This window comes from Semicossyphus pulcher, unplaced genomic scaffold (assembly GCF_022749685.1).
Source record: "Semicossyphus pulcher isolate SPU_LCO1_2020_fin unplaced genomic scaffold, fSemPul1.0.p SCAF_1, whole genome shotgun sequence".
NCBI lineage: Eukaryota > Metazoa > Chordata > Actinopteri > Labriformes > Labridae > Semicossyphus > Semicossyphus pulcher.
In genome coordinates, this window is record NW_027211603.1 from 1,001,916 (window position 1) to 1,018,424 (window position 16,509).

Here is a 16,509-nt window from a genome sequence, read left to right on the forward strand (position 1 = left end):
CCCTGAAGCTTGGATCTGGGCATCCTCCAGGCAGACCACCATGGTGGACAGTTTTAAAGTCCAGCCTGAAATCCAACTTCAGCCTCGACTGTTTTCCTCCTTTGTCCCTTTGCTTCAGGTAACATCACATGAGCCTGTGAGTACAACATTTTATTGTTCTAACAAGACTATGAGTCATTCTAGTTTAGTTATGTTGTTGATTTATATTTTGGTGTTTTGATATCATGTCCTTTTTTCCTCGGTCACTTTGTCTCTTGTTGTCATGAGTTCTTATTGTTTAGTTTGTATATTGTGTTCCTGTCTTGGTTTAGTCTGGTTTAGTTGTGCATTTCATGTAGAGAATTTCCTGTTTTACTTTGTAGTCCTGTCAGTCCTGAGTTTGGTTCCTAGTGTTTCCGGTTTTATTTTGTAGTTCTTGCCCCTTGTATGTCATGCCTTGTTTTACTTCCCTCCGTTGTTCTGTTTCCCGCCTTTCAGATTGTTTTCACCTGCCCTTGATTGTCTCATTTGTGTCTAATTAGCTTCACCTCCCAAGTTTATTTAGTCTTTGTGCTCCCTTGTGTCAGTGTCGGTTCGTCGTCATCTTTATCCCGAATCTTTGTCAGTGATCCTGTTACCCGAACCTGTACCTGGACTTTCTTGTGACTCCCTATGTTTCTGTTGGATTTTTGGTTTTACCTTTCAGTTGGATATTTTTGTTGGATTTCTACCTGGACTGTTTCCCAGTAAGCTTTTGTTTGTTGCCCTTTTGTCTTTTGTTAATTCAACTTTTGTTTGGTCTGCACCTTGGGTCCTCTCCCTTTTTGTTTTAGTCCAAACCCATCATGTTTCAACAGACTATATTATTGTTTTGTATTGTGTAGCTGTCTAAGGTGAAGCAATAAAGAATTTTTTTGCATGAAATTATGGCCTTCAAAAAGATTTTTATTTAAACTATTGTGATTACAAAAGACAAAAGTCAGCAATCAAGTGACTTGTCTTAAACTGTAACATGACATAGTTAGAAGCAGATGTGAAGCTTAATCAGATCCCACAACGACAAGAAACAACACTGAACAATCACCCAGCAGCTGCAGTGATAGATGATCAGAGTTCATTGATATAAAACTTATTTCCTGGTTTCCCATTTCCAAAGGTACACATCTCTCCTCCTTCAGGTTACACACCTGTGGACAAATCTATTTTAATTTGCACATAATTAGATACATGAACACCCAAATCCCTCAGCAGACATAATCTAAATAACTGCTTATATTCCAGTGTAATTAATATGGAATTGTTTCTCTGCCCACACTGCTGCCTTAACTTTCAAGTGTGGGCAGAGGCTGGTATTTCACCCCTGATATTTTGGCTTTGTACACGGCCACTCCGCTGATCATGCCAACAGCTGCAAGAAGACATCCAGCGATGAAAACCAGGTTGAGATTCAGGTTGATCCCTGGAGAAAGGAGAAGCACAACTTGAATCTGATCATGTCCAAACTGGGAGTCAAACAAGGCAGGTGTGCTGTGAAGAAAGCACTTCCTGTTTTCCTACCTGGGCTTTCTGTCCCGTCTGATGCTGATCTCACTGATCTCTTCAGGTGCAGGGGACCCTGGGAAATGAAGTGCGCCGTACTCTGGGTGACAGCCGCTCTCTTACGCTTGTAATTGCGGGGATTATTGGACAGTGTGGGGTTGAGGCATCCCTGCGAGCACCTGGTGTTGGGGTCTCCTGCTTGACACATCAGGACTGAGCAGCTGATGTACACCTGAATACAACAGGACATGTGCTCGTTATGTCAGGAAATTAACTGTTTTCAGCAGGATCCCTGAGAGGCAAGATACAACAAGAAAACTGTGGTCATCCATTTGTAAGTCATGGAAATAAATGTTTTGCAGCACAATAAGTTCGCAGGATAACTTCTCTAAGTTACTTTTTCTAATCTATGAAAATATGTCAGAAATTTGCCAGATGAAATAAAATAAACATCCCATTTTCCTACATATTTGTGGGTGTAATCTTCATTTTTCACAGCTACCCCATGTACTACTGGACTTTGTTTCTGGACTGAAACAATGACTGCATACAAAGATTGACAAGGCGTCTCACTGTACAACAATGAGGGCAAAATATCCCCTGGGGTAGGTGCTTCCATCTTGTACATTTGGAGCAATGACTGTATATAAAGATAGACAATGTGTCTCTCTATCTGCTCTCGTTGTACAAAAGTGAAGCCAAAATAACCCCGCAGTGGGCGCTGTCATCTGGCACATTTGGAGCCAGAGTCTGCACAGTAGAGACGGGCTGGTGGAGCCGCGGTATTGACATACCGCCCCTACCTCTAACCAGAACACACCTTTACCCGATCAACAAAACAACAAATATCCCTCATGTGTAGTTAACAGCAGAACAGTTCAGTGACTGTAGTGTTAGTGTTACTGTTAGTTATATCTCCTGTCAATCATGAGGCCACGCCCCCTTTTATAGCATCAAATAACTAATTCAAAGTAAACTTGTCAGAAAAATGAACACTGTGACATAAATCAGCATGATAAGAACTAACTATAATGACAGAAACCATGTTTGAGAAAAATGTTTTTGACGTGTATTTTGATTTTATAGTTTGACTCATGTCCCATCTGTTAACATGGAGGAGGCGGGCTTTATGAGCTATACTGCAGCCAGTCAGCAGGGGGCGACAGAGAGGGTTTAGCTTCACTTTAGGGAGCTGTCATGTCGGCCATCTTTTTATAAAGTCTATGGACTGAAAGCATTGATATTTCAATGTCCCCATGCACTGTACAAACAACTTAGACATCATTTTATAAATTCCGTTAGATTAAAAAAAACCCAATTTGAGTTACTTGAGTTTCTCCAGTCTAACCACAAAGTGCATTCTTCACCTGGTCGTGTAAGCCAATGAACTTGAAGGCCTCCATGCTGAACCTGAACTGTCTGCTATGGGCAGAAGAATGGATTCTAACAGTTGAGTCCACGTTGCACCTGTCAGAGCAGATAAAAAAGTTCATGGGCAGAGGAGTTATTGTTTTGAGAGTGTCGATAAAAGCAGAAGATAAACAGAAAAAAACAAACAAAAAAACACTCCCTAACTGGAATCAGAGCTTACAGAGCTTAGGGGGCGTACTCATGCCTACCCATTATCAATGATGGGGTAGGTTGGCCGGTAGTTGGGGTTGTCATATGGTGAAGCTCTGCAGGACTCCACAAACAGCTCGGTGTTGCTGACTGAAGACGTGGCCTCGATCTGCATGTAGATCCTGCTCCCTAAGCCGTACTCCAGAGGGTAAGAGCTCGGATCCATCATGGTCTGGAACTGGGCGTTAGGAAAGAACTCAAACTGGTACGTGAACTTTCCAAAGCCTTTCTCCCACACTGTGGTAATATTTCTGTGTGCTGTGAAGGCCTGAGTCACGTTCCCCCGTTTGGGGTACTGACAGTAGAACTTAACTTCCAGCAGGTGTTTCCTTGTGATCAGGTTTCTGCTGTTGTCAACTGTGATGATTTCATTCTTAAACTTTAGGTACTCGTCATCTTCCTGCAGAGTAAGAGGATATGCATTCAGTCCTCACACTGTTAAGAAGGAAAAAGCAACAACTAAAAAAGGAACAAATGACCCCGTTACCTCGATCTGAGTGCCGCAGGCGTTGAGGGGGATGATGGCGATGACATGAGTGCTGTTTGAGTGTGTCTGCAGGCTTCAGACGACGTTGGATGGGTCATTGAGCTGCAGATGATCCTCATGTAGTCTGGGAAACGTTGATTTGTCAACCTCTCCTCTCATTGTGGACTGCTTGCAGATCACATTAGCTTCCACTAGAGCAAGAGATGTGCAATCCCTTTTATTTTCATTGAAAAACACACATTATGTTGAGAGCTACGCATGTTTTAAAAAAAGGATCATGTGTAATAAAGCCAAAACCATATTTTTAACACGAAATTGCTCAAAGTTTGTCACACGTCAAAACCAAAGACAAACCCAAATGCACGACTCAGAGACCAGAGTTCACAAAAAAACAGTTTCTTTACTGAAACAGGTTAACAGAACAGAAAACAGGTTACAAGGACAAAATATCCAGGCAGGCAAACCAAGTTAGAGGGATCAGACTGAGGCAGAGTCGGGAAACAGGCAGGGTCGATATCAGGATCAAAAACGGATAATAAGGCAGGATACAAAAACGCTGGAAGGTATAGGTACGAGACACTATGACAATCTGGCAGAGGGTGAGTGGGGAAGCACATGTTAAATAGTGTGGGGAGTGATTAGGGAATGAGGAGCAGGTGAGGTGAGACTACAGGTGAAGGGACTTGTCTAGATGAGGTAGGAGTGGTTAGGAGGTGGAACTGGAGAGGAGGCGGGGTGAGTGAACTAAGGGTGAGGGGAGCTGAGAGATGAGAGTGACCGGGTCTGAAATGAGAGAATTAGTAAACAGAATATTGCAGACAAACAGAATGAATATTGCAGGTGTATAACTAAAACCATGACAAAGTTACAGTATGGATTTTTCTGAAGTGGGCTTGTATGAGGTACCATTAGTCAGTGCAGTGGTTGTCAAACGTTTTCAATCATTTCTCCAGCTCAGTGACCCCTGACCAGCACAGGAAAGTTATGGTAGAAAAAAAGTGTATTTGAAGACCAAAAACGTCTATACTGAAAAACACTTCATGAGGTCTGAGGCTTCATGCAGCTGTTGATCTAATTTAAACCCTTCCCAGCCTCTGCACTGTTTTTGTTGGGAGAAAATTAAGCAAGGGTTGTTTTTGCCTGTATTTTTTAGCTGTATCACTTCAACGATTCAAACCAAGAATCCATTTTGTTGATTTTCATTAAATATCAAAACTGCCTTTGGCTGATTTAACAACATAACAAACTTGATGTTATCGTGTTTGCTGTGACAGTTGACGGTCTACAACAGTTAACAATTGCACTGAAAATAAGAAAATTACAAATTAATTACAAAAGTACAATTATTATAGGAATTAAACATGACTGTACCTTTTTTATTTCAATACCGTTTGCAGTTCTCCAAAATACCTCTTGCTGTATTAGTACACCTGCAGAAACTCATATAGGCTAATGTAAACCAGGCATGTAGCCAAAGCATTAAGCATCATTATGTATATGTGCATCTATATTCATACCATTACAGCTTAAGTCACACTACAAAATGTTGATGCTTAAGTAGTAAATAGACTGACCTGTCCTCTCTCCAACGTCGACCACAACACACCTCATATCTGACTGATAGACGTTGGACCTGAAAAACATCCGAGGAACACTGAACACTTAAACTGTGGAGAGAAATGTAGCTGATTCATCATGAACATCATTAACAGGTACATCGTATACATCGTTGAATTTTATTTTTGCACAATTTACAATACACAAAAAGACAAAGACAACATGTAACAATATACAGTGAAGGGATTGACAGAAAACCCAATGGGCTTATTTAAAGTCTCCACTGAAATAATGTTAGAAATTTCACAATTTTATAAAGAACACAAAATTAGCACAGGGAAATAATATAACAACATATGATGGCAAACGAATAATATATATACTGTATATTGACAACAATAATACAACTAGTATCAAATTAAAATTTAAAATAGAGATTGTCAGTGTGTAGTGTGTATGTATGTGAGTATGTGTTTTGAGAATACTTGAGGTAAACAAATAAAACATGGATACATGGACAACAATGCATCAAAAGAGTAGTTTGAAGACAGCAGTTAGATGGTCTTTACGGCAACATTTTATGAACAATTTTTTTAAATGTCATAAAAGCCATTCCAAATACCTCAAAATCGTATGGAAAATTGACCTCTGCAAGTGAGAAATTTAAGATCTGAACATTCTGGAGGACCAACATTTTGCTCACAGTGCATTGTGTCTGTCACTTCTCCTTGGCCAAGCTATATAAACTCTTCAATCTCCTGAGTCTTCTTCCGTTTCTGGTTTGTCAAGCTACACAAATTCCCTCACAGTTAGCATAATAAAGAGCTGTAAAGGTAACATTGTGTCTGTCATTCCTGTTATCAGGCTGCAGAATTACAGATTATGGGCCGTAAATGAGGCTATGCAATGACCGACCTGTGTAACAAGTTGCAAAAGGGTTTTAATTTTTGGTAAGGCAAAATTGATCTAACGCTCTACTTTTCTCAGGAGGTAACGCAGTAACGTAACAAGTTACTTTTAAAAGTAACGTTACCACTGCTACCAAACCATCGACCTCTAGTGCTGTGTCTTGTGAATATAGCTCCCTATTCATAATCATGTGTATGTCAGCAGCTTTTGCACTCTCATTGCACTTTTGTCCATCGTCTCCTGTCCTGTGTTATTGTTGTGTTTTTAAATAATGTACACTACCAGTCAAAAGTTTGGACACACTTTCCCATTCACTTGTATGAGAAAATGTGTCCAAACTTTTGACTGGTAGTGTATATATATTTAAATCTTTATCTATAGGCCTGTACATAGCAGTTTTAGTTTTTGTTACCTTTAATTAATTAATTAATTAATTAATTAATGTTACTTGTATTCTTGAATAAAATTCACTGAGATCAGGCATTTCAGGAAATGATGGCTCCAGTTACATCAATTATCTAGAGCAGAAAGACATTCACAGCAAAACTTGCTCCCAAGTGGCTCAGCACTTACCGTGTTGTGGCTCGAGTGGGTCCTGTTAACTGTGACGTTGTGATGTGGGACAGTGGAGCGGACAGGAAGGTGGTGCATGTCGCCCGTTTAAAGTCCTGCTATGCCACGGACAAAAAGACAAGGTGGACAAGCAGCCACTCCTTTATGAGGAGGTATCCATGAGGTCTTCCTGGGCTTCCCCGGAGAAATGGACACAAGTAGGAGGACGATGAGGACAGAGGACAGTCTGCTGGAATGCACTTTTTTGTAAGGGGGAGACCCCAAATGCGATAAATGGCTGACCATTGGATATCAACATGGCGCACACTCACAGCACTCTTGTACAGCAGGAAGAGGTTCAGTCCATTTGTGTCCAACTGCCAGACCTACGTAGTCTTCTATTTTCTTAATTCCTCTGTCCCCACAAACTGGAATCATCCCACCAATTTACCCTCCAAATCTACGTTACCCCTCGAATCTACTATTCCCAGTAACATTATAGCGCAACAAGTATAAATATAAACTTCTAAGTTTAATCCAAAAGGCAACTGGACTTGGTTGAAGTTCTTCAAGACGTCTTTAACGTTAGCTGTGAGTTAGCTGAACCAAGTACACCTCTGGTGTTGATGGGTCGTTAAGCTCACATGATCCTGAGTGTGAGTGTGATCTCAGCTGGGGCATCACACCTGTGGTGTGGCCACTATGTGACGCACAAAAAAGATGTGGTCACATTTTGTTTGTGAAGTAAGTACCTGATTGTGATGATCACGTGTATTTCAGCTATTGCTGATGAATTATTCTCTGTGTTAAAACACACTTATCTAGTTTTTGTGGACTTGTTAACCTTGTGCAATACCCAGCAGCATCAGAAGGTGGCAGCAGGACGTTGGACAGCCGACCAGGATCCCGCTTTGCACTCTTGTTGACCCTCTCGCTATTCTGCTACGAGGATCAATGCAGCAACAGCCTTACGTTGCCCTGTCTGCTCATTATACCTTTTAAACAGGTTAGTGTCATGTATAAGCATGAAAAACACACAAGAATGGTACTTTGAAATAATGTATAATAATTAATGTATTTGTGCGGACTGTGTGTGAGTTGGAAGTGTGTTTTGAGAATGTTTGTGCCACGGAAATATAGGCTGCTTCCCAAGTCTCTTATTTGATAGCTCCTCGCTCCGCGCTCCTCGCCCGAACCGGAAGTAGTTCCGGAGCCGCCATATTGAGGACATAGACTGTATAAATAATGGACATAGTCTCAGTGACGTCACCCATTGGTTTCTGAAGAAGTGTTTGGAAGCCCGAATTGCGCCGCCGCTGGGGGTCGCCATATTGGAAATGCCAGAGACGGCTAATCCAGAGGCAGGCAAAGAGGCGGAGCACGACCGAGCTACAGCCTATGGCTGAGCTCTATGGGCGGGCCGCATGAATCAGCCAGCTACGGCTATGAAGCTAGGCTATATGCTCCTCAGCGTAGCTAACGGTTATTATCCATAGACTGTATAAATCATGAATGAGCTGGTTTGACTTTCCCAGGAGGAGATTCTGTCGGTGACTGACTGCAGGTGTTTAGTTATCAGACTAAAGAAGTAGCGGACTCGCTGCTCGCTCGCCCGGTGAGAGAGCGGCGAGCCGACACGTAACGGGAAACGTAAAAGAACCGGTCTTTATCACTACGGTCCGATGTAATCTCTCCGGGGAAACGCCAACAACTCCTGACTCCTATTTACTGACCGACGATTAAATAAATAAACACTGCACAGGCTAACAAGCAGCTAAAGGGAGCACAGTATACCTGCTACTTAGTGCTAAAAATATTTCAATACAATAACACTAACATTTAACTCACCGAAAAGCTGGAGCTCAGACTTCTTGCACAGCCATAAAGTTCCATAAATCCCACAGAGAGATTATTTGTCCAAACTTTGAATGAAAAAATCCCCTAAAGTCTCCAACAACACAAACAGGTGAAGTTAAGCTCAGTGTCTGTGTGTCTGTGTTGACGTCTAGCAGACAGCCAGCAGGATCCACCTGTCAATCAATTGATCCGGCCCCTATGATTTAAGGCTTAATATAATTAAAACGAGTGTGTTAAATAAAAATTCACCCCCCGTACAGTTATCCTGAACAATAAAATTAGCTATTTATAACAAAACTGTTTTTTGTACCAGGCTGTAAACATGTTTATTTCAGCTGTAAAAATGGGCATTTTCCCACCTGCTATAATGTTATTTCTTGTTTTGTGGAGCCAGCCTCAAGTGGCCACTCGAGGAACTGCAGTTTTTTGCACTTCCGCATTTGGCTTCATTTTTCAACACCGGAGGTTGCCGCTTGATTGAGGACCGTCTCAAAGCTCTTATCGCTGCTCGGAGGAGCGAGGAGCGAGGAGAGAGGAGGGAGTTCCGAGGATCGATAAGCGAGGATACACGAGAGCAGCCTCCACGGAAGTCTTTTACTGGCCGACACGCCCCCTTATTAGATATCAGTTAGTGATTGGACGCTGCAGCAGATCGGATTTGACAACCTGAGATCGTTTAGAACAAAATATTGATCATAACTTGTCGTAAAATATATAAAATGCAGTGAATAACTGCAGATTTGATTTGTTTTCTGAGTCAACATCTGAGTAAAAATAATAAAAATCAAAAGCGGCAAAAACAGATTCATTTCTATTAAATGTAATCTAAAAAAATACCTCTTGTCATGATCAGTTATTCCCCTGCTAACTTTTATTACAGATGAATGAAAGAATTCAGAGGGAGCAGGAGAGTCTCTCTGTCAGCAGGTAACACTTTTTACGTGTGAGAGATCATCAGGTCGGGTTTGATCAGCGTGACGTGATTTCTATTTATCCTGAAACTTTTAGCCTAATCAATAATGTTCATAGTTCATGAACAGACAGTATTTGGGCTTATTAAATAATGAATTCTGATCAGATGATCAGTGATCAAAAATGTAAATAATGAACAAATAATATAAAGACACAGTGCTGTAGGAAATGTCCGTCTGGCTCTGCAGCAGGAACACAGACTGCAGCCTGTTCTTCATGTGCAGGTGTTTGTTACACAGGTAACAGGATACAGAGAGGAAACACTGTTACTGTGCGTTTTATTAGAATTAATACAGAGCACATGTGTGCAGACAGAAACAGCTGTTAAAGCAGACTGACAGCTGATCCAGCGGTGATCAGCTGACGCGATCATCACAAACGGACGTCGCAGCACGTGACGCTTCATCGGAAAGGACGTCTCATGTCTCTTAAAAAACATTCCCTCGTTTCCTCTCTCCTCTCTTGGTTTCCTCGCGTCTCTCCATGCATCTCTGGTGGGAGGGACTAAGACGCAAGTGAACGACGCAAGTGAAGGGAACATGGATGCAATTTAAGAGGCTTGGGAAGCAGCCGTAGTGTGTCATCTCGTCGCCCCTTTTCTCTTTGGCTCCGCCCACTTACGGGTTGCTCTGCTCCAGTCTGCTCGCGTCCACCGGTATAGGTAGGTTAGTGTGTGTGAGGTGTTGCTGGCTTGTTTGAAATAAATATCCCTTGTTGCGCTGCCGTACTAGCCGTTTTTGCTTGTTTTAGACGCTCCTGTGCGGATCTCTCTTGGATCTCGCGGCTGTTTTGGCTCTCCTGTGGCGCGAGCGGATACTTACTGCCTGATTGGGGTTGTTTGCCAGGTCTGAGAACGTTTCCCTGCTGCTGCGGCTCTAATTGGCGTAAGAAACACGGCTGCTTGGCTTCACAGCTTTTGCCCTGACTGTTTGCTTGCTTCACCCCACGTGATTTCGCCAAGCTCTGCTTCGCGTGGCTTTGCATTTTAATCTCTATTTTTGTGTGTGTGGGTAAACCGTTTAACCCTCTGAGGCTCTTAGGACATTATTGTCCATTTTTTGCAAGTTTTTTTTGTCGTCTGGCCACCATTTTGCCTGTGTTAATGCACATGGCACAATTTTTTGTAACAACATTTTGGAAGTATGGAATTTTGGAATTCAAATATACATTTTTCTATAGACCAATAGAACACTGTGATATGAATTTACTACCCTATTTAGACGTTATGGACAAAAATGTCCACTTACAAGAACTGCTATAAAAATAGTACAGATTAATATTTTTTTTCCGCTTTTTGGGTTAAATCTTTTGATCAACTTCAGTCCTGATCAAAACTATCAAATATTGAATAATTATCAGGATTTTAACCCTTTAATTGCCAGTTTGAAAACATGAAAATCATATTTCTTGTGAAATAACACACAAAAAATGAGCTATTTTCCATATAACAAATGTTGGGTGGCTGGGGCATTTTTTTTTTATCAGTCTTAAATATGTCAAGGATTAACCAAAATATTGACTTTGATGCATTATTAGTTTTTGTGTAGCATCAGATTTAAAATTTACTACCCTATTTAGACATTATGGACAAAAATGTCCACTTACAAGAACTGCTATAAAAATAGTACAGATTAATATTTTTTTTCTGCTTTTTGGGTTAAATCTTTTGATCAACTTCAGTCCTGATCAAAACTATCAAATATTGAATAATTATCAGGATTTTAACCCTTTAAATGCCAGTTTGAAACATGAAAATCATATTTCTTGTGAAATAACACACAAAAAATGGGCTATTTTCCATATAACAAATGTTGGGTGGCTGGGGCATTTTTGTTTAATCAGTCTTGGATATGTCAAGGATTAACCAAAATATTGACGTTGATGCATTATTACCCTATTTAAAAGTTAAGGACAAAAATGTCCCATTAACTCCCATTCAAACCACATTTTTTTATCTCAAAGCCATTACTGATTATAATCATGCATTCTGTAATGTTAGGGTTTCATTTTTGAGAAAAATAGTAAAATCTGTCATTTTTACTGTTCACCTCTAAAATCAGCCATTTACTCATTATAGGCCTATGCACACAATTCTTGTTATTGCTTGGTGATAAAACCTATGTAAAATACTGCAGTAATACTATTTCCGCTTTTTTTCCACGTTTCCACTGAAATAATTTTTAAATCAGCATCAGATCTTTCAATTCTTTTTTAAAGATTATTTTTTGGCCTTTGGCTTTATTTATAGGACAGTTGAAGATAGACAGGAAATGTTGGGAGTAGAGAGTGGGGGATGACATGCACCAAATGATCGGCAGACCGGGAGTCGAACCTGCGATCAGTGTGACGAGGACTGCAGCCTCTGTACATGGGGCGCCTGCTATACCAACTGAGCTAAACAGCGCCCCAGATCTTTCAATTCTTATTTATTTTACATATTTGAACATTCAAATTGAACATTCAAAACAGAACAATATGTTACAAAAAATAATATATATATAAAACAATTTATAGAACAAAAAGTGTGTGTGTGTGTGTGTGTGTGTGTGTGCGTGCGTGCGTGTGTGTGCGCGTGTGTGTGGAGGCAAGATTAGTCCTCCCAGCAGAACTTGCAGCATGAGACTGTGTGCTCTTTGCACACAAAGTTGTCACACCTGATGCAACAGGTGTAGATTTTTTTTTTTTTTCCTGTGCAAATTGAGCACAGCCCCCTCTTTTTGGAGCTGCTGGAGCTGCTGGAGCTGCTGACGGTGCACACACACACACACACACACACACACACACACACTCACTTTTTGTTCTATAAATTGTTCTAAAAGTTAAAATGTATATAGTTTGTTTACATAATTTGCACATCCATCTTTTTTCTGCACACACGCACACACACAGTTTATTTTCATCATTTGTACATCCATTTTATTTTTTGTAACATATTGTTCTGTTTTGAATGTTCAATTTGAATGTTCAAATATGTAAAATAAATAAGAATTGAAAGATCTGATGCTGATTTAAAAATTATCTCAGTGGAAACGTGGAAAAAAAGTGGAAATAGTATTACTGCAGTATTTTACATAGGTTTTATCACCAAGAAATAACAAGAATTGTGTGCATAGGCCTATAATGAGTAAATGGCTGATTTTAGAGGTGAACAGTAAAAATGACAGATTTTACTATTTTTCTCAAAAATGAAACCCTAACATTACAGAATGCATGATTATAATCAGTAATGGCTTTGAGATAAAACAATGTGGTTTGAATGGGAGTTAATGGGACATTTTTGTCCTTAACTTTTAAATAGGGTAGTAAATTTTAAATCTGATGCTACACAAAAACTAATAATGCATCAAAGTCAATATTTTGGTTAATCCTTGACATATCCAAGACTGATTAAACAAAAATGCCCCAGCCACCCAACATTTGTTATATGGAAAATAGCCCATTTTTTGTGTGTTATTTCACAAGAAATATGATTTTCATGTTTTCAAACTGGCATTTAAAGGGTTAAAATCCTGATAATTATTCAATATTTGATAGTTTTGATCAGGACTGAAGTTGATCAAAAGATTTAACCCAAAAAGCAGAAAAAAAATATTAATCTGTACTATTTTTATAGCAGTTCTTGTAAGTGGACATTTTTGTCCATAATGTCTAAATAGGGTAGTAAATTTTAAATCTGATGCTACACAAAAACTAATAATGCATCAAAGTCAATATTTTGGTTAATCCTTGACATATCCAAGACTGATAAAAAAAAAATGCCCCAGCCACCCAACATTTGTTATATGGAAAATAGCTAATTTTTTTGCTTTTTTTCATAAATAATAACAGTGATATCGAGTTATCAAACAGGCATTTAAAGGGTTAAAAACTTCTCAAAATTATTGAATGTTTAGTTTTGAGAAGGACTGAAGTTGTTTGAGAGATTTATGCAGAAAAAAGTAGAAAAAATATATTAATCTGTATTTTTTATGTAGTTTTATGGGAGGTGGACATTTTTGTCCTTAACAACCAATTAGGATGGGAATTAAGACGAAGTCGGAGGGTTAAACCACCAGCCCCTCATTACCACTGGACTGACTTCTATTGACTGTGTGGGGATTGGGGATCTGTTGGGGTTAATTTGATTTCGATTTTGCATTTCGTTGATTACTATTAGTTTCTTTTCTTTTGCTGTTTATTTCCTTGATTTGGTAATTATTTCTCTTTTGTCATCATTGTAATCATTCTTTTTTTTTTTTTTGGTTTATTGAAATTCAGTACTCATTAGTTGAGGTGATCTGTTAGTCCCCTTAATTAATATTATTTGTTCTCTTTAGTTTTGTTTAATTTCTATTACTCATTTTGGCAGCACATAACATTGGTTCATTTATTCGTTTAGTTTGTGTGTTGGTGGCTGCCAAACCCACAGTTTTGATATTTGTGTGTCATATCCTTTTGGGCACACTGATTGATCTGTTGTTTTGAGTGCGACCCCACTAATTTTCCTTTCTGTCCTTTCAGTTGCTGAGAGCCACGGGTGGAGGTGTTGGTGTCCTGGTGGCGGTGTCCCCTTCTGTGTGCTGTGTCTGGTTTGGGCTACCTCACGACTGTGCATGTGTGTGTGACTGGCACGTGTGATTGAGGGTGATTTACTTTTCGTGCTCCTTGGTTCCCAGGGATTTCCCCCTCACCTAGTGTCAGCTCCTCACTAGCGGTAAGCCTCAGCAACTGTTTGGTTCCCTTCCCCTCTTTTCCTCAAGTCCCACTGTTTTTCTGGTTTTACTGATTGTCAACTTTATATTGTTTAATAAACTTTGTTTTACTTTGCAACTGGAACCACGTCTCTTGCCTCTCAGTTTAAGGAACCTGAGTGCCTGTTCTAATTCCTTGGATGCAATTCCCAAGGTGGCGTTGTCGGACTTGTGAATGTATAAAATAAGTGATTTATATACGTATATTATATCTATAAATAATTATACCTCTACCTCTAACTTGTCACACCACTTAGGGTTGCCACAGTCGCATCATAATGTGTGTCATTGCATCAAATCATTTCATATAGAATCATATTGGAGCATTTTGCATTGTTTTATAGTGTATCATTATGTTTTATCTTATTGTAACATGTATAGTATCATGTGGTATCTTATGGTATTGTACTGTTTTATTGTATTGTACTGTAGGTTATTGTATCATATTAAAGCACACTGTATGCTATTGTTTTGTATTGGGTCTATTGTATTGTTTAACTGTCTAAGGTTAAGCCATAAAGGATTTTAAACATGACATGATGGCCTTTAAAAAGATTTTTATACTGTAACATACAAATAAAAGTGCTGCACTCAAAATTATTCTTAAAATATCAAAAGTAGAGTAGTTGGGATGAAAATTACTTGGAAAAAATAAATTTAATTATAGTAAAATACAGTATTTCTCTCTGAAATATAGCAAAGAACGCATGAAATGTCCCCAGAAAACTGCAAAGGGGTTAGTCTCAGGTAAGTGCCGCAACAGGTGAGCTACAGATACACCTGACTTTTAAAAAAATATTTTATAATGTATGTGTAACAGGCTGTTACTACACTTGCATAATGAAGAAAGAGCCAGAATCGAAATATAAAATGTATTTAAAAACAAAAAAATCACATCGCCACACGCTGTCTCTACAAAGCGACTACTGCCACCTGCTGGCGAAAAACGGAAACTGCACTAGAGCGACTGAAGCCGAGAGCAGGTGAGTTTTTCAGGGGAATGTATTTAAAATAATTCTGACAAAGAAATGATGAGGATGGGGACACTTTAGGGTAAATGTTTTTAATGTTTGAATTTAGAGTTTCCCATCTATAAATTTGAATGTGTTATCAAACCTTATTAATCAAATTTTCACAACAACAGACATAACAATTGACAGGCTATATGATTTAGTAATAAACTAATGATGTACTGTATCTATAATGAAACAATGTTGACACCATAAACTGAAAATGTGAGCATTTAAAAAAAAACAAAAAGATAAAATCACAATGATATTGCTTTAAATCATTTGTATATTCAGTTTGACTCGTTGCTTTTCACCCGTTGCTTCTTTTTTGATTAAAATCCAGGATAAACGAGTACAAACTGAGATCATGGCATCAAAAACATGAGTGCTAATTTCTCGTATTGACATCTTTTCATACTTCATTTTTTTTTACACTTTTATAACTTTACTAATGTTTCAAAGCCCATTTCGGTTGTCAAAACGCCTCTGACAAGATTGAATGTGTCCGCTGTAAAATATGAGGAGAGTTCCCCCCCCAAGTGTGATCGTTTGTCAGACACAGAGGCAAAAACCAAAATATATTTAATGCTGCTGCTGACACAGCCAACAACATGTTCACATCTAAGATCTAGAACCGTTTCTAGTGTTTTATTTAAATGCACATTGTAGATCACTGACAACTCTACAGTTTTTAATGCAAACAAAGATATTGTATGAGAAATTTAAGTTTTCAAATTGTATTTTTATTTTTTCACATTTTTTAATTGAATTTTTTAGGCAAATTATTTTAAGTGTGGGAAGAAACCAAGTGTGGCTGGTAGCACAGAGAAGAAGCTGGACATGATACAGGACTTCATTTTGATTAGATTTTTTCAGATTTTTTAATTTAACTTTTTTTTGCTAAATTATTTTAACTGTGGGAAGAAACCGAAGCGCTCGGAGTAAACCCATGCCTACACAGGGAGCCTCCTCACAGCAATGGGGTCAAGGCTCTGATGTGAACCTTCACCTCCTTGCTGCGAGTTAAACACTGACGCCCTCTGGGGCCTGAAGTCCTGCATCATGTCCCACCTACCCAAAGAAAAATCCCATGATGACTAGCTACGTTGGAACATGGCAGTGAACGGCTTGGCCACGGTCTTAAAGACGGATCGGAAGAACCCTTTGATGCCGGTTTTCTTCTTTGGAGCCTCCAGATGTCTCTTTAAGGTTCCCACTATGTGCTGCATGACCGTCTGTTGCTGCAGCAGCATGCTCCTCCAGATCTCCTCTGCACCTAGATCTTTACACAGCTCCT

At 39.3% G+C, this 16,509-nt stretch overlaps 1 pseudogene; it reads right to left on the reverse strand.

Moving 5' to 3' along the window:
* Nucleotides 1-1,301: 1,301 nt before the first annotated feature.
* LOC138588884 (CUB and zona pellucida-like domain-containing protein 1) lies at nt 1,302-16,276 on the reverse strand (annotated as a pseudogene).
* Between the last annotated feature and the right edge of the window lie 233 nt (nt 16,277-16,509).